Source organism: Mauremys mutica, chromosome 1, assembly GCF_020497125.1.
Source record: "Mauremys mutica isolate MM-2020 ecotype Southern chromosome 1, ASM2049712v1, whole genome shotgun sequence".
In the NCBI taxonomy this organism is placed as follows: Eukaryota; Metazoa; Chordata; order Testudines; family Geoemydidae; genus Mauremys; species Mauremys mutica.
In genome coordinates, this window is record NC_059072.1 from 314757789 (window position 1) to 314782019 (window position 24231).

Below are 24231 nucleotides of genomic sequence, written 5' to 3' on the forward strand. Positions count from 1 at the left end.
AAATCCCCCCTCACTCTTCTCTTCTGCAGACTAAACAAGCCCAGTTCCCTCAGCCTCTCCTCATAAGTCATGTGCCCAGTTCCCTGATCGTTTTTGTTGCCCTCTGTTGGATTCTTTCCAATTCGTCCACATCCTTTCTGTAATGGGGGGCTCATAACTGGACGCAATGCTCCAGATGTGGCCTCACCTGTGCTGAATAGAGGGGAATAATCACTTCTCTCAATCTGCTGGCAATGCTCCTATTAATGCAGCCCAATATGCCGTGCCTTCTTGGCAACAAGGGCACACTGCTGACTCATATCCAGCTTCTCATCCACTGTAATCCCCAGGTCCTTTTCTGCTGAACTGCTGCTTAGCCAGTCGGTCTCCGGTCTGTAGCAGTGCATGGGATTCTATCTTCCTAAGTGCAGGACTCTGCACTTGTCCTTGTTGAACCTTGTCATATTTCTTTTGGCCCAATCCTCCAATTTGTCTAGGTCACTCTGGACCCTATCCCTACCCTCCACCATATCTACCTCTTCCCCCCGCTCAGTGTCATCTGTGAACTGATTTAGGGACTAACCCCAACAACTACTTTCAAGAATACAGCTTGTTACTTTCAGAGCAGTAAGAAGTAATTTCAAAGGCCCCATAGGAGCTGGGTGCCTAAATGCCTTTGAGGAGCTAGGCCAAAGTTGATAGGGAAAGAAAAGCCTTAGCCAAAGGGACTGATCCTTTTCTATCTAAGTGAATGCAAGTTTTGCCTTTGACTTCAGTGGATCCAGATTGGGCCCATAGCTTTATCTATAAAACTACTTTCGAAAGACTTCATATGCCAATTAAAAAAAATCCCATTAAGGATTTGCTCTAGTGAATTCATAATTACCAGCAAGAATTTGTTACTATCATGATGATAAGCTATGTCATATGGACTGTATAATTTACTAATGAAATACCTTCTCCTTGTGACTTTATTGCCCTCTCCTAGTAATTAATCTTCTAGATAGGTTACAAAGTGACAGGCTGTAATTTGTATGTAATATTTAGAAGTTGATCACCCACATTTAGACATTTTGATAAGGTTATAGCACAGCTCCCTAATATTAATTTCCACCAAAGAGGAATTATCTCCTCATTGCACTTTATCCACCATTTGCTTTATGACTTGGATTATGTAGCATATTTATTGTCAGACTATGCCAAATTTGCCATTCCAGGGAAATTTTCTGAGTGTCTCTCTTACTCATGATTTAAGGTGCAATGACTAATTTACCCTTTAAATATAATGTACAGTAGGGCCCAATTTGGTAGTGAAAAACATGGCAATGATGGTGTGTCTTCACCACAGGTGTGTCTTCACCACAGGTTAGCCTAGTCCTGGTGAGAACAGCCACACTGCAAAGCTTGACCTGAGTTAGAATCATAGAATCTTAGAAGAATAGGGTTGGAAGAGACTTCAGGAGGTCATCTAATCCAATCCCCTGCTCAAAGCAGGACCAGCACCAACTAAATCATCCCAGCCAGGGCTTTGTCAAGCCGGGCCTTAAAAATCTCTAAGGATGGAGATTCCACTACCTCCCTAGGTGTGTCCTCCCTAGTTACTGTGTCCTCATTGGTTCTGCACTCACTAGGGCACATCCCATGGTTCTTTGTGCTGCAGTGAATTGTGGGAGAACTTGCCACAGTTTCACCTGTGTGCCCAGATGGACAGACAAGGCACTGGAAGACTATTAGCACTTGAGAGATGCTGAATTTTGGGGGGGAAAATTTCAGCAACAGGGTTTAGCTGTTTCTAAGAATAAGGCTAGGGAAAAAAATATTGTTTTGCCCATGTTAAAAACATTTAGCAAAAGATGTAGCACTCCCATGCTTTTGATGAGGGACTTCATATTTGACAGGTGGGTAGCTTTGGTGTCTGGGATGTGACATTTGCTATTCCCAGGAAAATCTGCTCAAATTTGGCCAAGTTAAAAGCCTTTGAAAAATTGCAATTTGCACATGCTCAGTAGAAACTTCTTAGATTTTAGCAGCTAAACTGCCCAAAGATTCCAGCCATACTGGGATACTCTAGCTGGCCACTGAACAGGATTTTCCCTGCAGCTGCAGCTTGGGCTGCTGCAGGCCATGCTGGGTCTGGGTACCTGGCAGCCTGTCTTTCCTGTGGTCTCAAAGACCCTCCTAGTGGATGTAGGAAGCAGGAAGACGCCTGATTTGAATGCAGAGGGGACAACAGCTGGACCTGTGGGTGAGAGAGAAGGGAGTAGATTGGCACAAGGAGTATAGGTAGGAGGAGAGTGGGTGGCAGAAACTGGGGGACTGTCAGTTGGGTTGAGGGAGATCAGCACTGGAAGCTGAGGAAGGCAATAGGGGGAGCACTGCAAGCCAGTTGGTGGGAGTAAGACAGATTGGATGAGGATCTGGGGGGTGATACCGAGGCTGGCTGGGCAAGGAGACTGGGACTGAGAACCATCAGGTAAAGAAAGGGAGGGAGGTCTGTTGAGAGGCTGGGGTGCAAGGGGAGAACTGGGGCTGGCTGGGCAAAAAAGACTGGGACATGGAACTGAAGAAGGGGACACAGAAACTGCATGAGGAGCCCAGGGAGAACTGGGATTGGGAGCATAGGTGAAGGATGGTGACTAAAGTCCAAAGTGGAGAAGAGAGACAGATGGGATGAAGACTCAGGACTGGAGAAACTAGGACTGGGCAAGGATACTGGCATTAGAAGTGGAGGGCAACTAGGAATGAGTTGAAAGTCCAGAAGGATGAAACTAGGACTTGCTGGTCAGGAACCTAGGAATGGGAGGAGAAGCCTGCAGAGTGGAAACTGGGACTGACTAGGCGAGGAGAATGGAACTGGCATGAGGAGCCGGGGTGGGGAAAATACAGAACAGATTGGAGGGAATGGGGCACAATGAGTCATACTTTGGGATGAGTGGGCAGAAGAGTCTGTGCTCACTATTAGAGTGGAGGCAACACCAGAGTCTGGAATGGAACCTAAGATTCCTGAGTCTTGCCATTCCGCTGCTATCAGCAAATAGCTATGAAACCCATTGGGAAAATGTCCCATCCCACTATAGTGCTGGTCCACATACAGAATAACAATCTATTATTGCCATCAGTTATTTAATTAGCTCAAGTGGCAGATGTCTGTGTGGTGGATTTAAAGGTTCCAACCCTGCTGATGACCCATGAGTGTCGATGTGTTGTCACCTGATGGCATTTCAGTTCTTTCAGTTTGCTTTTTTAAAACAGGAAATTACACAAAAATATGTTAAAATAGTATTGTTAAAGTTGCAAAGTCAGGCACTCAACAGCTAAGAAATACTAAAATTAAGGTTGCCTGTACTCTGAAAAATAAATTCCTAGGCCTCTCAAATTGGGCACCCAAATTAATGGATATTTTTCACTGCAATCTCTCTATACCTCAGTTCCCCATCTGTACAATGGCATAATAATACCTCTTCATCTTATAGAGGTGTTGTGAAAATAAATCAATGTTTATGAAACTCTCAAATTCTATAATGATGAATGTCAGAGAAAAACCCATGAGAAAATTAATAATTGTGTCTTCAGAGCAAGGTTTAAATGGTGTGCAATAAATAAGGCCTGGGGCCACACACTGAACAATGTGAATAAAACAAAATATTGAATAACTGCTCACCAAGTGCTTTGGATGAGGCCGGGGGTCCAGTGGAAAAAATAGTATGTGATCACGGAATTAAAGATTGTATCATAATATATAAACACAAAGGGGATAAATTAAGGTTCCACAGGCAACTTTAAATCTGGCATTTCCTAACTTCTGAATGCTTGACTTTGCAACCTGAATAAATGTTCTTTCAATGTAGTTTTTTGGTATGTAATTAGATAGATAGGTGCATAGATACATAGATAGATACATAGATATCATTATGGTGACTTGTCTAGAGATTTAATAAATATATTTTATATCCAAGCATAGGAGCCAAAGTTGTCACTGTGAGCCAAAGAGACTGCAATCAGAAACCTGGGAGACAGTAAGGTTGTAGGTTTAAATCCAGTATGAGCTACTTCTCCCAGTCTATGACCTCAGACAGGTAACTGTGCATGACTTTCCAGGGTCTCAGTAAACTTCTAGCTATGAAATTAGAATTTTTTAAATGCACATTTTCAGTGAAAACTGCAAATAGAATCTGAGCTGAACTTTCTAAGGTAAGTAAACCAGAAAAAAAAAGGAATATGCCTCATAACATCAATGTAGTTACAGGCCAAGTTGCATTTCCATTATAAACTATGTTTCTGTAATCCAGCCACAAAGAAATCACTGCTGGCTGTAATTTACCATACAATCCCCAGCCTCTCAGCAATTTCCCCCCCTCACAAAAATATAAGGAAATCTTTTAATATGCTTCTAGAATCTAGAAGTGCCAAAGTAAAGACAATCATATTTACTTGTGCTGGGTGTTTTTGGTTCTTCAGCTAACTTTACAGACCCTTAGGGCCATGTCTTTGAAGGTGCACAGTCCTTCAGGAGTTGAGGTCACTCAGTATGTCATAAGAAGCATCCTTCTCCGCCAGACCATACATTTCAAATCTATCCTGTTGATAGCTTTTATATTATTGGTTTGGTTCTTAAGGGCTAATCTAGCTTCTACATGTGGTATGGTTCCTTTTCCATAACATTTTATTCTATGAACTTTCCTTGTAACAGTGTCATATCATTAAATTCAATACAGCATCCTATGGAGAATTCCGTTAAAGATCTGTCAAACAGTTCTTTCTCTGTTGTTCCTTTGGGGTTGAGGTCAGAACATCAGTACTACTCAGATGTAGTTTTGATGTTTTAACACATATTCTAAGTAAACATAAATTATCAACAGGTGTAAAAATGGCTTTAGAATATTGCACAGTGCAGTCAGAAGGATGAATTCCTTCCTGGAAATGTAACATAACATGCAAGTACGAATACTTCCAAAACAGCAGAATCCAAATACTGTGTCCCTCTAACCCAGTATCCTGTCTTCTGACAGTATCTGGTGTCAGATGTTTCAGAGGGAATGAACAGAACAGGACAATTTATTGAGGGATCCATCCTCTATCATCCACTCTGAGCTTCTGGCAGTCAGACATATAGGAACACTGTAAAGTTGTGGCCACTTACCTCTTGTAAGTGCCTCCTACTGGCCAGGTATGTTCCTGCACTCTCTGCTTTTGTGATGCTCTCTGCTGGCAGTTTCTCTTTTCAGATGGGTTTTCAGTGACTCAGCCCTCCAGCTGAGACACTTACAGTCTGAATGTAAAACAAACAGAAAACAAATCCCTTCCGGGGTAATACAGTCCAAAAAATGATCCCCTCCCGCCCCTCCCCCCCCCCCCGAGTTCCTCAGTCCCATCTCTGGACTTAGTTAAGTACTTGCCCCTTTCTAGGGCTCAAAAAGAAACTTGTTGCCTCCTTGGCCTTTGGCCACTCTGCCTGTGGCCAGTGGGGGGGAACCCAGGCCCGTCCACTATTCTGAGTACCAACACAGGGAGTTTACAACTAGCAGCCACCTGCTGTTTCCTTTACTATTGTCTATGACTGCATTCCCTAGGCTTCTTCCCACTTTGTCCCATCAGCTTTTCCCACTCTGTCCCATCTGGCCTGTTCTCTGTTTATGCAGGGTCCCTACCAGACCTCCGTGCCTAAGGAATCTGTAACAGTCTCTCAGTCCTGTTCTCTCAGGGTTCTTTCTCACAGGCCCCTTCACCTACAGAGCTTATAACAGTCTCTGGCCCTTCTTGTCAAGGCTCTCTCTCCCAGGCCTCTGTGCTTGGAGTACTTCACAGTCCTATCCTTACTTAGGCAGGGTTTTGCCTCAGTCTCTGTACCTGTGGAGTCTCCCAGCTTTCTACTCCTTTTGGTCTCAACCAGCGACTGCTCTGTCCAGCTGCCGCAGCTTCCTCAGCCAGCCAGGAACAGCATTCTTCCTCCTCTGGCTCCAGCCAGCAACTGAGCTGTCCAGGCCCTGCACTGATATTGGCATAGCTATGTCTTTCAGGGGTGTGAAAAATCCACACCCCTGAGAGGTGTTGCTATGCCAACATAATTCCCGGTATAGACAGTGCTAGGTCTATGGAAGAATTCTTCCGTCGACCTACCAATTGCCTCACAGGAGATGGATTAACTACAGTGATGGGAAAAACCCTCCTGTCACTGTACCGTCTACACTGAAGTGCCACAGTGGTGCCACTGCAACTGTGCCACTGTAGCATTTTAAGGGTAGACATAGCCTGAGGGGAACAAGAAGAATGTGTCCAGCGCCAGGTGTGCAGCTGTTCAGTGAGGCAGCGTGGAAAGAGAAAGCTCCTTGCATACTCTTTCCCTGCCTTGTGCATTCATGCAGTGGCTGGGCACAGATGAACTCTATGTTTGCACAGGTAATTAAGAGGGAGTGGAGTTGTGGAAACAGCTGAAAAAATAATTGATTATATAAGTACATATATACCAGAAAAACAGAAACAGCAAGTTATTGTTATACAGAAGAAAATGACATCAATCCTTTGGGACAGACAAAGTATAATATCTTTTGTTGGACCACCTTCTGTTGGTGGAAGGTACCAACTTTTGAGGTACACAGAGCTCTTCTTCAGGTCTGGGGAAGGAAGCAGAGTGTCTGAGCTAAATACAAGGTGGGACAGATTGTTAAGCTGAAGAGGTCACTTGAAATGAAGTGGGCAATTGGGGGTTAGATTGCTTTGCATAAAAGGTTTGAAGTGGGCAATTAAGCGAGGCAGGCAGCCTGATGTGTTGTTATAAATTGTTTTAATGAGATATAAAACCAATGTCCTTGTAAAGTCATTGGCTTTTGATGTTTAGCAGAGTGATTGTAAAATGGGACCCTACCTCACTCTAAATTATCTCAGTGGGACAAGAAGCAAACCATTTCTCACCATCCCTGGCATGACCCAGAGGAACAGACTGGGCATGATTTCCCACCTGTGGGGAAAGGGTGCCACACTAGTAATTCCAAGGAACTTCCCTTCCCCTCATTTACCTAGTGAGGCTACATTAGCAAGGCATCGTCTGCTAGGTCCCCAGAACACTTGGGGATTGGGTTTAAAGTCGCAACCCAATTACTCTTGCTTCTTGAGGGATGTCACAGCTGCTCTTGAGACACCAGGATTCGGCCTGAACACTGGAGACTATGACAAGGGAGCTTCCCAATCACCTTGCCCTCTCGTCATGGTACCTCCTTCCCAGTTGCTCCTTTTACCCACGTCAGATCCATCTGTGAGGTGAAGTGCCCCCACCCACTTAGTAGATAGATTCCCACTAAGTAACATATCCCTAACTGGGGCAGTAGTTTTATCTTGAACTAAACTGTTTAAAAGGACACACACATAAAAGGAAGTTTTTGGAAAGTGTAGGGGACAATTTCCTGGTACAAGTGCTGGAGGAACCAACTAGGGGCAGAGCTCTTCTTGACCTGCTGCTCACAAACCGGGAAGAATTAGTAGGGGAAGCAAAAGTGGAAGGGAACTTGGGAGGCAGTGACCATGAGATGGTCGAGTTCAGTATCCTGACACAAGGAAGAAAGGCGAGCAGCAGAATATGGACCCTGGACTTCAGAAAAGCAGACTTTGACTCCCTCAGGGAACTGATGGGCAAGATCCCCTGGGAGAATAACATGAGGGGGAAAGGAGTCCAGGAGAGCTGGCTGTATTTTAAAGAATCCTTATTGAGATTGCGGGAACAAACCATCCCAATGTGCTGACAGAATAGTAAATATGGCAGACAACCAGCTTGGCTTAACAGTGAAATCCTTGCTGATCTTAAATGCAAAAAAGAAGCTTACAAGAAGTGGAAGATTGGACAAATGAACAGGGAGGAGTATAAAAATATTGCTCAGGCATGCGGGAGTGAAATCAGGAAGGCCAAATCACACTTGGAGTTGCAGCTAGCAAGAGATGTTAAGAATAACAAGAAGGGTTTCTTCAGGTATGTTAGCTACAAGAAGAAAGTCAAGGAAAGTGTGGGCCCCTTACTGAATGAAGGAGGCAACCTAGTGACAGAGGATGTGGAAAAAGCTAATGTACTCAATGCTTTTTTTGCCTCTGTCTTCACAAACAAGGTCAGTTCCCAGACTGCTGCACTGGACAGCACAGCATGGGGAGGAGGTGACCAGACCTCTGTGGAGAAAGAAGTGGTTCAGGACTATTTAGAAAAGCTGGACGAGCACAAGTCCCGGGGGCCGGATGCGCTGCATCTGAAGTGTTATATCCTTGGGGCAGCCGGTGTCGGAAGCAATCACTTGAGGCCAGAGAGCAGGCAGCTAACCAAAACCTCCATTTTATTTACAGATATACAGAGAGCTCACTCAGCTGGTTGAAACCGGCTGAGCTAACCCATAATAATCTAACTCAGTTGCCATAGCAACAAAAACCATGACAACCAAATACACAACATGAAGGTGCTCAAGGAGTTGGCAAATGTGATTGCAGAGCCATTGGCCATTATCTTTGAACTCATGGTAATTGGGGGAGGTCCTGGATGACTGGAAAAAGGCTAATGTAGTGCCCATCTTTAAAAAAGGGAAGAAGAAAGATCCGGGGAACTACAGGCCAGTCAGTCTCACTTCAGTCTCTGGAAAAATCATGGAGCAGGTCCTCAAGGAATCAATTCTGAAGCACTTAGAGGAGAGGAGAGTGATTAGGAATAGTCAGCATGGATTCACCAAGGGCAAATCATGCCTGACTAACCTAATTGCCTTCTATGAGGAGATAACTGGCTCTGTGGATGAGGGGAAAGCAGTGGACATGTTATTCCTTGACTTTAGCAAAGCTTTTGATATGATCTCCCACAGTATTCTTGCCAGCAAGTTAAAGAAGTTTGGGCTTGATGAACGGACTATAAGGTGGATAGAAAGCTGGCTAGATCATCGGGCTCAACGGGTAGTGATCTATGGCTCCATGTCTAGTTGGCAGCTGGTATCAAGCGGAGTGTCCCAAGGGTCAGTCCTGGGGCCAGTTTTGTTCAATATCTTCATTAATGATCTAGAAGATGGTGTGGACTGCACTCTCAGCAAGTTTGCAGATGACACTAAACTGGGAGGAGTGATATATACACTGGAGGGTAGGGATAGGGCGTGGGTGGGGCATTGGGGAAGGGTGGAGTCTGGGGCAGAGCCTGGGGTGAAGCACCCCCCAGCACTTTGAAAAGTCGGCGCCTGTGAAAACACCAAATTAAAAAAAACAGTTTATCTTTTTCAGGAACAGCTTAAAAATGGAAGAAAACTTGTTAGCAGATTTCAAAATATACTAAGCAGTTGAAAGGTTTTAAAATATACTAAAGCAATCCTGACACTAGTTCCCAGATGAAAAGACATACTAAACTATTTACTCTATCTGTCTATATAACCCCTGCCTCGCTTCTTCCCCCACACATATTTTAAACAGTAACTCTCTCTTCCGTGGGGTGGTGAAACTTGGCTCTTCAGTTTGGTAGTGTCAGCAGGGGTGTGTGATGAGGATAATGCCCCGTTCTCTGGGTTATGGCTTCACTCAGAGTTCCACACAAATTATCACAGGAGTTTTCCAGACCACCCCTTTTCTTCTTTATTGTGTAAGTCCCAAATCTTCCCCTAAAACAAAGACCTTTGCTCTAAAGGTCACTAGATGTTGTTCCACAGTGGACTTTAGTGAACAAAGAAGACCCGCCTCCCAAGCGGGTGAATGCGCTGGTTGAGTACTCACCAGGGAAGTGGCCCACTCACGCCTCCCCCTCCACCCCGTACTGAAGGGTCAATTGAAAAGGAGAGAAAGAAAAAAAGATCTCCTCTGAGCACTGGCCTCACCGGCCTACAGCAAGGATGGGGCTGCCTTTGTCTAAGGCTATGGACAGCCCATGCAAGTCTTTGCCTCAGGACTGGACTGGACAAGCCTCTCTAGAACCAGCTGAAGTTACCACACAGGACTCACCGCCTTCTCTATGGACTCAGGGCTTGCTATGAACGCCTCCAGGTCACTGCTAGTCACGGCTCCCCGCATGGCTGGTCTCAGGGCAGTATGGTGGTGATGGTGGGTGTTACTAAGCTCTCGTAGTTCATCTCCTTCCCTGCTGCTCCTCTTACGCTCCTTAACTGGGGTCTTTGTAACCACTCTCTATAGGCCCCTTCTTTCTCTAGTGCAGTTGTTCACTCCCTTCTTCAGGGTTCTTCCCTGCTGGGTCTGTCTCCTTGTTCACAGTGTGTTTTCCACTGTCCTCACTGACCTTCCCCTTTGTTCCACTCTTAGGCTCTCATTTATACTTGTCACTGTGTCTGTATGCAGCTCTCCTCTGGCCTCTCACACTGTTTTTCTACTCCTGGCTTCCAGCCACTGCTCCCACACCCCACTTGGTGCTGCTCTTCCTGTCCCCCTTTCCCCAGCAGATACCGAGGCCAGCACCTGAGCTGGGGCTCCCTGATTTGACCCGGCTGACTGGTCAATTAGTTTGACTTAGGGTACTGGCTACTTCCCAAAGGCACTGTTCTAGAGCTCTCTGATTGGCCAGAGGTCCTGTCAGTCCAGCTACTGACTCCTCTTTGCCCCTTCCCCTTTCTCCTGGTTTGGCGAGGGGACCAATGAACTATCCCAGAAATTTTAGTAGGAGGCCAACTGTCCTCTTACACATGTCTCTAATGCTTCTTCCGGGAACTGTTTCCCCTAATGAAAATTAAAAGCTCCTAGCCTGACCTACAAATGCTGTCACACAGAAAAGGAATGAGCAGATTAATGGAAATTTTAGTTACTCTCCTTACTGCTAATGGCAGCAGATCAAGTGGAGGGAACATGCAAATGGATTAACAGACCCTTGGACATCTAGACACCGTTGAAAACCAGTAGGCAACAAAAAATAAACTGTTTTACTTCCTGTCTTACTGAGAAACTGCTGATTCATAAAAGCCCCTGTCCAGTAAAAGTCATGACCCAAAGGAAAAGGATAGGGAGTGAGAAGAACAGATGATTATGAGTGACTAAGAATTTCAATCACAGAAGCATAAACGACAAACTCAGGATCCCTGGCAATAGAAATAGTTGACTTAACAGATGTTAGGCAGTTCTTTTCAGAGGAAACAGTTCTGAGCATGAGCCTAATTGAGTATTTCAGATCTGTATAAATTAACATTTTTTAAAGCCTTGGATAGTCTCAGGTGATTTTCTGGGTAAACATTTACAGTTTTCCAGGTCCTTTCAGTGAAACATTTATTATCAAAGGTTAATTCCTCTATTTCAGAAATTATACACTGGAAAACAGAATATGCAACAGAAAAGAAACCAGAATGCAATAATCTGTCTTGAGAAATGAGACAAAAAACTTGATAATTAATGCAGTACTCTATTTTGGGTGCTCATGATGTTAAGTGTACTTCTTATATAAATTCTGTTGTCTGAACAGTTCCTAGGGGCAAACATCTGTTTATGTGAAATTTTATTAAGAAAATAGCTTCATTTAAATCTTCAATCATAGTCCCCTAATGCAAATGTGAGTGTAAAGTGAAAAAGTCAGGGGAAAATCTTAGCAATTAGGTGTCTCTAAATTAACCCATTTTTTACTTTTCGGTCAACTCAGGAGTAGTTGTAACACACAACTGGATATCAATTCAAGCATAGTCATTTTCCTTTTTAAGAAGAAGTATTAGAGACATCCCAATAACTTAAAGCCTTTGTAATGCTCTGACTCAGCATGATTGTTCATGGGAGCTGCAAAAACAGACCCTGCAAATTAAATTGACATTTGTAATTGAAGCGTAAGCAGAGAGTTTCCATATATTACAATGCAGATGGAGTGCTTTCTCTGGGATATAAAATTAAGAGAATCCAATAAAGGTATCAGAACATGAATGAGGCTTCCTTCGTAGAAAATCAAATCTAAAGAATGAGGTGAGTCTTCTTGACTCATCAGGTTAAGAGAGAGAGGATATGTAATACAAGGGATAATAGAAGTGCTAAGTATGTTACATCCGAGTGGCCTGATTCTCCATTGCCTTTTACTTTGTGCAGTCAGTATAGCTGATTGGAAAATTTAAACAAAAACTAAATTTTGATGCAAAGGAGGAACAAAATGTGTGTGAAAAAATTGTGCACAGGGCCAGCATGAGGTCTATGCCACATTTCAGTCCACATAAATTTTCAAAATTGGGCTAAATGAAACCCAGACTCTGTAAGAACATAAGAGCGGTCATACCAATGGTCAATCTAGCCGAGTATCCTGTCTTCTGATGGTGGCCAATGCCAGATGCATAAGAGAGAATGAATAGAACAGGCAATCATTGAGTGATCCATCCCCTGTCGTCACTCCCAGCTTATGGCAAACAGAGGCTAGGGGCACTCAGAGCATGATGTTGCATCCCAGACCATCCTAGCTAATAGTAATTGATGGACCTATTCTCCATGAACTTATCTAGTTCTTTTTTAAACCCTGTTATAGTTTTGGCCTTCACAATATCCCCTCGCAACAATTTCCACAGCTTGTGCTGGCCTGTGGCATAGAGTTGGATTTCACCATTTGTGGACAGTTTTGTGAACTTTTTTCTATTTTCCAAAAATCTGAAGTAGTCATTTATACCTGTGCATAATGCCAAATCAGAATGGATAAACAGGATGAAGTGAAATAGAAAAATCATGCACTTTAGCTGTAATTTGAGAAAAAGAATTTTTCCTAAATATCAGAAAGTTTAGTTTTTTAAATGAAGTAGCATTTATTTTGGATGATGGGAAAAATCCCTGGGTATAAATGTCTGCAACTCCATCAACTTTAAAACAGTTGCACCTGATTATATGTGAGATGAACTTAATCCTATACTTTCAGAAATAATTTGTACTTTTTACTCATTAGTGTGGAAGCAACTGATACAACATAGAATCATAGAAATATAGGGCTGAAAGGGACCTTGAGAGGTCATCAAGTCCATCCCCCCCATTCCCCCACCTCAATGCTGAGGCAGGACCAAGTAAATCTAGGCCATCCCTGACAGGTGTTTGTCTAACCTATTCTTAAAATCTCAAGAGATGGGAATTCTACAACCTCCCTTGGAAGCCCGTTCCAGAGCTTAATTACCCTTATAGTTAGAAAGTTTTTCCTAATATCAAACCTACATCTCTCTTGCTGCAGATTAAGTCTATTACTTCTTGTCCTACCTTCAGTGGACATGGAGCACAAATGGTCCCTATCCTCTTCATAACAGCCCTTAACATGTCTGAAGACTATTATCAGGTCCCCTCTCAATCTTCTTTTCTCAAGACTAAACATGCTCAGTGTTTTTAACTGTTCCCCATAGGTCAGGTTTTTTAAACTTTATATCATTTTTGTTGATGTCCTTGAGACTCTCTCCAATTTGTCTACATCTTTCCTAAAGTGAGGATCCCAAAGTTGGACACAGTACTCCAGCGGAGGCCTCACCAGTGCTGAGTAGAGAGAGACAATTACCTCCCTTGTCTTACATATGACACTCCTGTTAATACACCCCAGAATGATATTAGTCTTTTTTGCAAATGCATCACATTGTTGACTCATATTGATTTTATGATCTGCTATGACCCCCAAATCCTTTTCAGCAGTATTACCAGTTAGTTCTCATTTTGTAGCTGTGCATTTGATTTTTCCTTTCTAAGTGTAGTAATTTGCACTAATCTTTATTGAATTTTATCTTGTTGAATTCAGACCAAATTCTCCTATTGGTCAAGGTTGTTTTGACTTCTAATCCTGTCATCTGCAAATTTTCTAAGCACACTTTTCACTCCATTATTCAAATCAATAATGAAAATATTGAATAGTACCGGACTGATGACTGACCCTTGTGGGACGCCACTAGTTATGCCCTCTCATCTTGACAGTGAACCATTGATAACTACTCTTTGAGTGTGGTCTTTCAATCAGTTGTGCACCCACCTTATAGTAATTTCATCTAGACCACATTTCCCTAGTTTGCTTATCAGAATATCATGTGTAACTGTGTTAAAGCCTTACTACAATAAAGATAAATCTTGTCTGCTGCTTCCCTCCATCCACTAGATCAGTAAGCCTGTCAAAGAAGTAAATTAGGCTGGTTTGGCATGATTTGTTCTTGACAAATCCATTCTGGCTATTTCTTATAACCCTATTATCTTATAGGTGCTTCCAAACTGATTATTTAATAATTTGTTCCAGTATTTTCCCAGGTACCAAAATTAGGCTGATTGGTCTCTAATTCCTCAGGACCAATTTGTTTCCCTTATTAAAGATGGTGTCATGGTTCCTCACTCTCAACTGGGGAGGGAGGCCACTCCGCCTCACTACAGGCAGACAGCTAGTAACAGTCTATAGGGGAATCTCTTGCCCTCTGGGCGGCGCAGAGCCACAAAAAGTCTTTAGCTTGCAGCCACCTGTCTGGGGCAAACAGTAATTAACAGTCTGTAAGGGAACTCTGTCCCTCTGGGTGGGGCAGATCACAGTCTATGACTCCACAGCCTTCTGTTTGGGAGCGAGCCCAGAACACATCCCAGGCCTTCTGGCCAAAAAGAGGGGGTTTGGCCGCCACCCCGGAGGTGGGGTCAGTGGCAGAGCAGGCAGGGGGACCTGGCTTACCATACTCCACCGGGTTCCAGCCCAGGGCCTTAACAGTGGCAGATGGGTCTGCCCTTGGGTCAGCGGGGATCCTCCCAAAACACGCTGACTCGCTCTACAGCAGCAGAACTGGACTAAAGTCTGGTTCCCCTTGGCTACTTCCTACCACAGTCTGGGTGTAGGGCTCCATAGTCCAAAGATCTTCTGTCCCCTCAGGATACTCGGCTGCCAGCAGTCCCCATAACTCTTCAGGACATTCATCTGATGATGGTCCTGGCAGCTCCTCAGGATACTTGTCCTTCTCCTCTAACTGCAGCGCATGGCTCCACTTGGGGGTTAATCTGGGATCCTGCAAAGATCTCTGCTCCCTGGAAGAGACGTCTGCTCCCTCCGGTGGCCCAGCCCCAACTGAGCTTCAGGGCTCGCCTTTTATACTCCCTGCCCTGTCCCAGGACTTCTTGTGCTGAGGGTGGGACATATTCGGCTCCGCCCACCAGAGGGCATGTAGAGGTGCCTCGCTCTCCAATTCAGAGGGAGGCCACTTTGACTTACTATAGATGGGTATTATGTTTGCCTTTCTCCAGTCCTCAGGGGCCTCACTTCTCCTTCGTGAATGCTCAAAGACAATTACTATCAATTTCAAGATTCAGAGGGGTAGCCGTGTTAGTCTGGATCTGTAAAAAGCAACAAAGAGTTCTGTGGCACCTTATAGACCAGGGGTAGGAAACCTATGGCACTTGTGCTGAAGGCGGCACGCGAGCTGATTTTCAGTGGCACTCAGACTGCCCGGGTCCTGGCCACCGGTCTGGGGGGCTCTGCATTTTAATTTAACTTTAAATGAAGCTTCTTAAACATTTTAAAACCCTTATTTACTTTACATACAACAATAGTGTTGTGGAAAAATTGACCACACTGTTGAATTTTGGGTTAGACACAGCCTTGAGGCACCTTTATTATTACAAGCATGCATGCAGGGAGAGGGTTAAGCTTCCCTCTGCCTGTTACAAATTTTACCAAGCTTATAAAGGTTAAAACCGCAAATTAACACGTACTTAGATTTCCTTATTTGGTTTTTCCTGTTATTGTTCTTTGACAGTTTTCGTTGGTAGTCTGTCTGCCTGTAAGACCCCTCCTTTGCGGTTGCATTGGATAAGGCTCAGCATTCTAGCTGAGCTTCCCTCAGTTCCCCTTTCTCTGGTTTCTTCATCACCCCCCCCCCCTCGTGCCCCTGATATAGACAGACAAGAATTGCAGAAGTTAACCTTTGTTCTATATAGCAATTGGGTTTTGCTAACAGGCCTGGGCCTGAAAGGCAGGGGTTAGGATGCAGTTTGCTTTTGACCCTATGGGTGGGGGTCTGGATCTTAATTGTTAATAACGCCTTATTGTTTACCAAATTGCCCAATACAACTGCTTCCAATAGAGTTGCACAGCAAGCCCCCTCCCAACTACATGGGCCCCCTCCCAACTGCGCCCACCTACGTGCGGCTACATTGTACAAGACCCTTTATTAATTTTCCATTGCTAATATGTTGTTATACTAGGCCATGTTTCACAATTATCTGTAGGCGTTGGTTCCCCTTTCTCCTGTTGGCCTTTCGATTATGCCATACCAGCTATCCTATGTCTTAATATCAAGCTGACGTATAATGGCCTAATGTTAATTATGCTCAGCTAATTCAACATGGGGCAAGCGGGACACAGTCTGGGGCAAGTGGGACCCCTTAAAATCCCTAACATTTCCCTCCTTTTGATGCCAATGGCATCAACTTCCTCAATGTGAATATTTATTAAGTTCCGGACTCCAGAACTTATAGGCTAATTTTATAGGGGTGCTTCCAGGATTTCAGACAGACAGGGATTTAATTTCCTCAAGGGAACAAGGGCCACTTAGTAAAGTGGCATAAACAAAGCAAATATAGGGCAGGGACAACAAGCTCTACAGCAACAATAATAAAAAACAAATATATAATGACAACCCTCCTTTGGAAAGGCCCCAGTATATGTACCTAGAGGTATGGAGGGCTAGAGGGTTTTGATAATGTCCTGTAAAACAATTGAGTTAACAAGAACGCAGCTATCATTGGCCTGGATAAGAGGTTGGGAAGCAAGGGTTGTTATGTGGCCGTTACCTTCCTAACAAACATGATTATGATCAGTAACAATTTCTCCAGGGTTAAGCTTTCAGATGGACTGGAGATGAGGGGGTTCTAAGGGTCATAATGTCCATAGGTTACCTAGTCCTATCCAGAGATCCGGTCTTATTTTCATGGTACCGATTAAGAACTAGTTAGGGCCGTGGGGTGGTTTAACTGGTTCACCACCTTTTCTGTAGTTCCAAAAGCAAGCTCAGCTGTCATAATATAACAGATATTCTGGTTACCCTTTATTCAATTTTAGTTCCTCTTTTTGGGGCCCTGACCACATCTGTTTGCCCCCACATGCCCTTTGTACAGAAAAGCCACTGTTCCATTTTGGGAACTTTCCACTGAGACTCCTTTTACCTTTTGACACACAGAAGCAACTTTTTATCACTCTTACATCACTCTGTCCCCCTCCTCTCCTCCCCTTATACACAGAGACAAGCTGAACCAAAACAGCCTGAAAACAGACTTATCCAAAGTTTAGGCCTAAAAGCCCAGTCAAAGTTCTAAGCCCACCGTAATTTCCTTCTTGTCCTGCTTATCCTTATACACATTCATCACCGCTTCTGGCTTTCCTTCTTTCCAACTGTTGCCATAAAGTTCATTAACAATCATTAGCTTCACATGCTCTTATGCATTAAATCAAGCAGTTAATACTGGGCAAGCAATGATAAATGCATCCATTACAAAAGCAACAATAACATAACCCCATACCAAACAATAATAATAAAAGCAATAACAATTCTATGGCAATAAAACAATGGGGTTGGGATTACTAAATGGTTTTAGTTACACAACACAAAACATCATATTTAGTACACAAAATAGAAACCCTATAGGCTATATAAAAAGCATTATTTTCATTTTGATATATATTCTGGAATATGTGACTTTGCCATTGAAGCTCAGAAATTTTTGTACTACTGGTAAGACTGCAAACAAATTCTGGAACCAGTCAGGTACTAGGGTAGTCCAATTAAAGGGTATCTAAGCCTAAAGGGCTGGTTACAAAATGTCTCTTTCTAGGCCAATTCAATATGACTGCAGTGGTGAGATTAAATATGCAGCAGTGGTGAGATTAAATGTATGTCTTGTAAATAGTGGTCTCTACAAGCACACAACTATCATTAGCTTAAAGAAGCAGGTGTCCTGTCAGGATAGTTTCTTGTTCTATATTCTTCTAACAGAACTGAATATGATCACTTCTCCTGGCTTCAGTTTACATACACACTGAAGCTGTGGGGGTTCTAATGGCGAGAGCATCCATTGGTTTCCTATCCCAATCCAAATATTGTTGTAGGAGCACTAACTATTAATTGGCTAGGCATATCAGGTGGCTTGATTTCCAAAAGGTCTTGGTGAATCACCCAATCTCATATACAACCTTCCCACGGGCCTGGAAGGATTCGGTATGTGGAAGCTCACACTTCCTTTAACTGGTCCATATGCTTGGAAGGAGCACTGTGAATGCACACAGTTTTGCCCAGAGAATTCCAATTATGCCTCCATGACCACAGGTCAGATGGTACTCCTGAGATGTCTGTAAGGGCCGTGGGCCACGCCTGGTGCTTAAGATCACTCTGAATGGCCATTAGCTGGTCACCCAGAAAATCCCAAACATGCCAGATCCCACTGCAATGCCTTCCCAGCATCAGTGATATTTAATACCACCTCTTTTAATACCTTCTGGGTCATAGAACTAAGGGCTGAAATAACGTGCAATTCACCCATTTCCACCTACGCCTGAGTTAACCACGCCCCAGTAATAAGACTGGGTATACTTTTCCAGTTGGTCCAATCTATCTTTATGTTGTTAGGTTTTACAAATACTCCAAGCGGAGACAGCACTGTGGGCCCTTTTCCACAATGTGTCAGTGATATTCCTTCTTTTCCTGGACCTGTGACTCCAAAGGTGTTGCAACATTAGTTAAATGGCCCTTTTAGGAACAATTTGGATAGATAGCGGCAATTTGAGAGTGAGTTAACCGTAAAGTAAACCTGATAGTCCCTAACGTGGCATTAAGTATAGTTCATTTGAATCCCTCTGGGTCTCTTTTCTATAGGGGCTATACCACAACTGTTGGTTATATACATGGATATTTTCCTGCGATGCCTCTGGGTTTGTAGTATGAGAGGGAGAATACTGTAAAAGGTACAGGTGATGTTATTTGCTACAGGGGTGGCCTCTAGGCAGGAAAACAGACAAGTTCTGTGGATATACGTTTGGTTATTTACCAAATAGGTAACCAAATAGCAAAGGGGACCTTTTCATGAGTATCATGGCAGATTCCAGAAACTAGCATTTAATCTACCTATCATAAACGCATCTATTTCAAAGATTGTTTCCTTACACAAGTTGGCTAGTTTGTCTGTAAGTTCCCCTTTTCCCATTCCACTGCCCACGCACTCTGAGGGTGGTGAGCACAATGTAAATGCTGCTCAATGTGGAGAGCCTTGTGGACTTGTTGCATGACCTGACCCATAAAGTGGATACCTTGGTCACTGTTTATAGAAACAGGGAGACCGAATTATGAATAAAAATCCCTAAACAATTTTTTTGCTACTGTGATGGAGGCAGCCTCTGCACAAGGTAAGGCTCCAATCCATCCAGAGACTATACAGACACATATTTATATGACCAACCGTTTGGCATGTTGATAAAGTCAATCCAGATATTCACAGACAGGCCCCACAGAGTGGGGTGAGCTGCCGGTTAGTCCGGACTGGCTTACCACTATTGTGTACTACTAGTGTCGTGACACCAGTGCAGTTTATCCCTCCTTTGCTTACATGGGCCAAACCATGAGGCACATGAGCAAAGCAAGGCAACAAAGTTTTGGGCGCTACCGAGCGACCATCCAGCTGCTCCATCAGCCCCATCCCACCCTAAGTTCATTAAGGAGGAGAGTTTGAGGAACACTACAAGTTTCATTTTCAGGTAGCTTTGGCTAGCTTCCGCAAGCTATTCTTCGAGATTTCGTAGTCTTAATTCACTTAGCTGTCCGGCAGTGAGGCAGCAAGGGAGAGGTTGCTAGCACAATCACCTTGCTTGCTAGGAGGCTTTATTATGTCCTCAGGTGGAAAGGTTGTGTTCTTAGTAAGATTCAAAGGCTCAGTGGGTCTGTCAGCAGACAAAGGAAAAGTTGCCACATCTTTACCCTGTCCTTTACTCCTGTTGTCTAGAAGGAGCAACAACGCCAGAAGGAAAGATAAACCGATCATCAGTCGGAGAGCCATTACAGTGAGAAACATGGGCAGGTAGTCCGTTCCTGACACTTCACAGCGGTGTTGGCAATTAACAGGATTTGATAAGGGTCTTTCAGAATGAGGCCAGAGTAGTGTCTCACCGGTGGACCTCCATGTAGATCCAGCCTTCTGGTTTCAGCAAGCAGCAGAACTACTGTATATAAAAAGACCTAACACATTTCATTAGTTTCTTACAATAATTAAGCATTGTATTATTTATCAAATGAATGTCCATCTGAGCCAAAGCCAGCAGGGCACTGTTGATAGTTGCATTAGGTGCCCTGGTACAAATTTTATAAAAGCTTAATCTGGCCTTTCAATTGGGAGTGGCCTTCAAAAGGCATGTGACCATACTAGATCTGTGAAGCTGCACATAACTTGTTACAATGTGTCCAGTATATTAAGTTCACAATCACTGTTGCTACTCACAGTTATGCCAAAGTTTTACAGCAGTTTTGGCATTTGTCTTTTTACAAGAAAATACTTTACTAAAACTAACACATACTTACAATTACAACATTTAAACATAAAATTAATCTAAATAATTTTTCTTTATAAATACCCTTACTGATTGCAGGCAAAACTGAGGAATTACTCAAAGTACTCCCCATATGTCCTGTATATTTTTTATAGACAGGTCAGGTTTTAATGGTTTTTATCTTTTAACTTCTGTTCTTAAATACATGTTGATTTTTAAATGGAAAACACAATCCATTTTGGCTTTCCTTTGACAACGTAACCGTTGATTGCATAGAGCCACCTTAAGGCTTAGTGTGGGGTACTTACTATAGCTTCTATTTGCTATTTGTTACCAAAACAGATTCAAAATCTCGTACCAAAATTTTATAACACATTAAATTACCTTAAGGATCAAATATTAAATACCAAAATTAACACTACTTTCTTTTTGTTTGTTTTTACAACCCCAAAACAACACCAATTTATTATAAAACAAAGATTGTACCCACCATACGTGTTTTTTAACAGACTTGACTATTTTTTATAGTAAAATGATTTTACTTAAATAACCTCTTGCCTGGATTATTCACAGACACTCCTAAAGGAATGACTGCAAAGAAACCAAGATATTTCTTTTCATAACCCCTTCTTTTAATATTTGTATATAGTTTTACTGCTTAATTTCCTCCAATAACTACAGAGTTAATTTTTAACTTTCCTTCTTTAACTTCCTCAAACTGCGGTTGCCTGCTTGTATGGGCCCAATCCTTTTTTCTTTAATTTAACTTTAAATGAAGCTTCTTAAACATTTTAAAACCCTTATTTACTTTACATACAACAATAGTTTAGTTATATATTATAGACTTATAGAAAGAGACCTTCTAAAAATGTTTAAATGTATTACTGGTACGCAAAACCTTAAATCAGAGTGAATAAATGAAGATTCTGCACACCACTTCTGAAAGGTTGCTGACCCCTGTTATAGACTAACAGATGTATTGGAGCATAAGCTTTCATGGGTGAATACCCACTTCGTCAGACGCAAGTGGGTATTCACCCATGAAAGCTTATGCTCCAATACATCTGTTAGTCTATAAGGTGCCACAGGACTCTTTGTTGCAATTTCAAGATTGTTTCAGCAAGTTCCCTAAGTACCCCAGGATGAATTTCTACACACCCTATCAACTTGAATATATCTGGTGCAACCACTGCAGGGATTCTGTGTCCAGTTCTGGTGTCCATAATTCAAGAAGAATGTTGATAAATTGTAGAGGATTCAGAGAAGAGCCACATGAATCATTAAAAGATTAGAAAACTTTCCGTATGGTGATGGACTCAAAGAGCTCAATCTACTTAGCTTAACAAAGAGAAGTTTAAGGGGTGAGTTGATTACCTACATGGGAAACAAATATTTAATCATTAGATCTTCAATCTAGCAAAGGAAGGTGTAACCTGATCCAATGGCTGGAAGCTGAAGCTGGACAAATTCAGATTGGCAATAAGGCATACAATTTTACTGGTGAGAATAATTAACCACTGGAACCATTTACCAAGGATCGTGGTGCATTCGCCATCACTGACAATTTTTTAAATCAAGCTTGGATGTTTTTCTAAAAGATATGCTCTGGGAATCATTTTGGGGAAGGTCTATGGGCTGTATTATACAGGAGGCCAGACTACAGGATCACAATGGTCCCTTCTGACCTTAGAATCTATGAATGTACAACAAGCGTGGTAAAAAGCATACTGTGTCAGGCCAGTGCCTGCGGTGATGCCTTCGGAAAAGCAACATAGCCTAGAGCTCTAGCACACCGTATCTCTCTGGGACCAGGGAGCCAGAAACAGGTGATTTAGAAGAGAAATATCCCTAAATCTTGGATATACATTCACCTCTACACATGGGAAGCAGCAAGTCCCATGGAGAGGGTATTGGACTAAGAAACAAAACACAGTCTATTCCCAGCCCCATTACTGATCTATGGTCTAATCATGGACAATTAATTTCAGTTCCCTGTGCCTCAGATTCCTCATCTTTAAAATAGAGTAATTGTACTTACTCTCCTTTACAAAGTGCTTTGAGAGTGACTGAAGAAAACCACTGTAACTGCTAAGTAGTAATTCTAGCTCTCCTATTGTATGAAATACTGTACTGAAAAAATACATTATTTCAATAGTGTGTTTTATATTTTTGGAGAAGAGAGAACTTTAGAGAGGCAGTAGAGAAAATAAATGATTAAATAAATAATTAACAGAATATATAACAATTGTATAAAGGTCTGTATACTACAAGAGATGGTGAAATCTTGATAAGATAGCCTCAGTCACGCTCCAGATGAAGTCAATAGCAAAACTCCCATTGATTTATGTGGCACCAGAACTGGACCCACAATGAGGTGTATAGCCTGCTTTTGCAAGTTAGTGCTGCCAAGCAGAGCAGTAATTTGCAATATGTTTTTCAATATAGTAGAGACATCTGATGTGTGGGTAGCAAGAAAATTAACTGTATTTGGCCTCAACTTCTCCCACATTCTGCCTTCAGCATCTTCTAAGCCTCCCGTGATTGTTTTCTATGCAGGCTTACTGCCATAGGTTGAGTGATAGGAGCACACCATTTAGGTGTTTTCATTCATATAGTGGGTGTGCTCAAGCAGCTGCTTTTGCCCTTAATTTGTTTACCGCTTACTCATTTTTCATCCACCCAAGTCTATTTCTGTACTAACTTACTACAAGACATATGGCCCCTTCTGGCTGAAATCCTGGCCCCAATGAAGTCAATAGGAGTTTTGCCATTGAGGTCAGTGGAGCCAAGATATTACCCTCTGTCTTTATCTCAGCTTGTGCCTAGTACTCTATCACCTCACATTACTTTCAGATTCTTCTGCAATTCTCAAGTACAACAGACAGAGTCCCTTCTTGCTAAGTCTTGAAATTGTGCTATATGGTGATTCACCCATTGCAATTAGGTGGGGAAAAAACAAAAGAAAACCAAAAACGCATTTTAGTGACTAATTTGCATCTCATGATTTTCAGATTATTTTCAAGAATACAATATTGTTTTTTCTTCTAACAACTCCATATTATCATCTGAATGTATAATTGATATGTACGGTCTGCTAGGTACATAGCTATAAATATTTTTAAAATCATTATAAGGTTAAGAATAAGAGTCCTTCAATGACATTGGGGCATCATAGAGCTGGAAGCTATTAACTTCAATAGGAGCCAGACCAGATCATCTCCAATGAGGAACGTGATTTTTTTTTATTCCAGCCTCTTATGCTGTCAGGCATTTATAAGATACTATAAAACAGTTGCCAATTCACTTCAATTCAGATTGAATGGCCATTGAATTTAATGGGGCCAGGATTTCACCCTTGGATCACAGGAGGAATACCAATGCATAATTTTATAAATTCCAATATCCAAATATTGGGACCCTCAGAAATATTCAGTCTATTGAAATCTTAGTTCCAAATAGCCAGAAAGAAATGCTTCACATCTTATGCACTCTGCCAATGTTTTGAACAAAACCGGTGCAGTTTTCCATTATGAAACACATTTCTGTCTATCATTATCTAAAACTGATAAAATGTTCTTCATCCTTTCAAACCTTTTAAACAAAGTTAACTCTTTTTACCACCAATGTACTGTTAACTGTGACCTCATCACTGTGAAATGCTGATGCAGTTATAGTTCACTAAACTGGAGCAAAAAGCCAAGTGCTATTGGCATTAGATAGCATGTGACTATTTAGGTACACTAAACAATGAGCCTTGGTAATTTGTTGACTCTAGACAACTGAGACCATCAATTCAGTTTCAGAGATTAGGCTTCAGTTAATGCATCTGGAACCAGTAATAA

At 42.4% G+C, this 24231-nt stretch overlaps 1 long non-coding RNA gene across 1 annotated transcript in view; it reads right to left on the minus strand.

Moving 5' to 3' along the window:
- Positions 1–5118: 5118 nt before the first annotated feature.
- LOC123369927 overlaps positions 5119–24231 on the minus strand; it is a 33593-nt gene continuing 14480 nt past the window's right edge. Inside the window, exons 3-4 of the long non-coding RNA XR_006579191.1 lie at positions 14543–15195; positions 5119–5248 (exon numbers count right to left, since the gene is read on the minus strand). This is a non-coding gene — a long non-coding RNA (uncharacterized LOC123369927). The remainder of the gene's footprint in view (positions 5249–14542; positions 15196–24231) is intronic.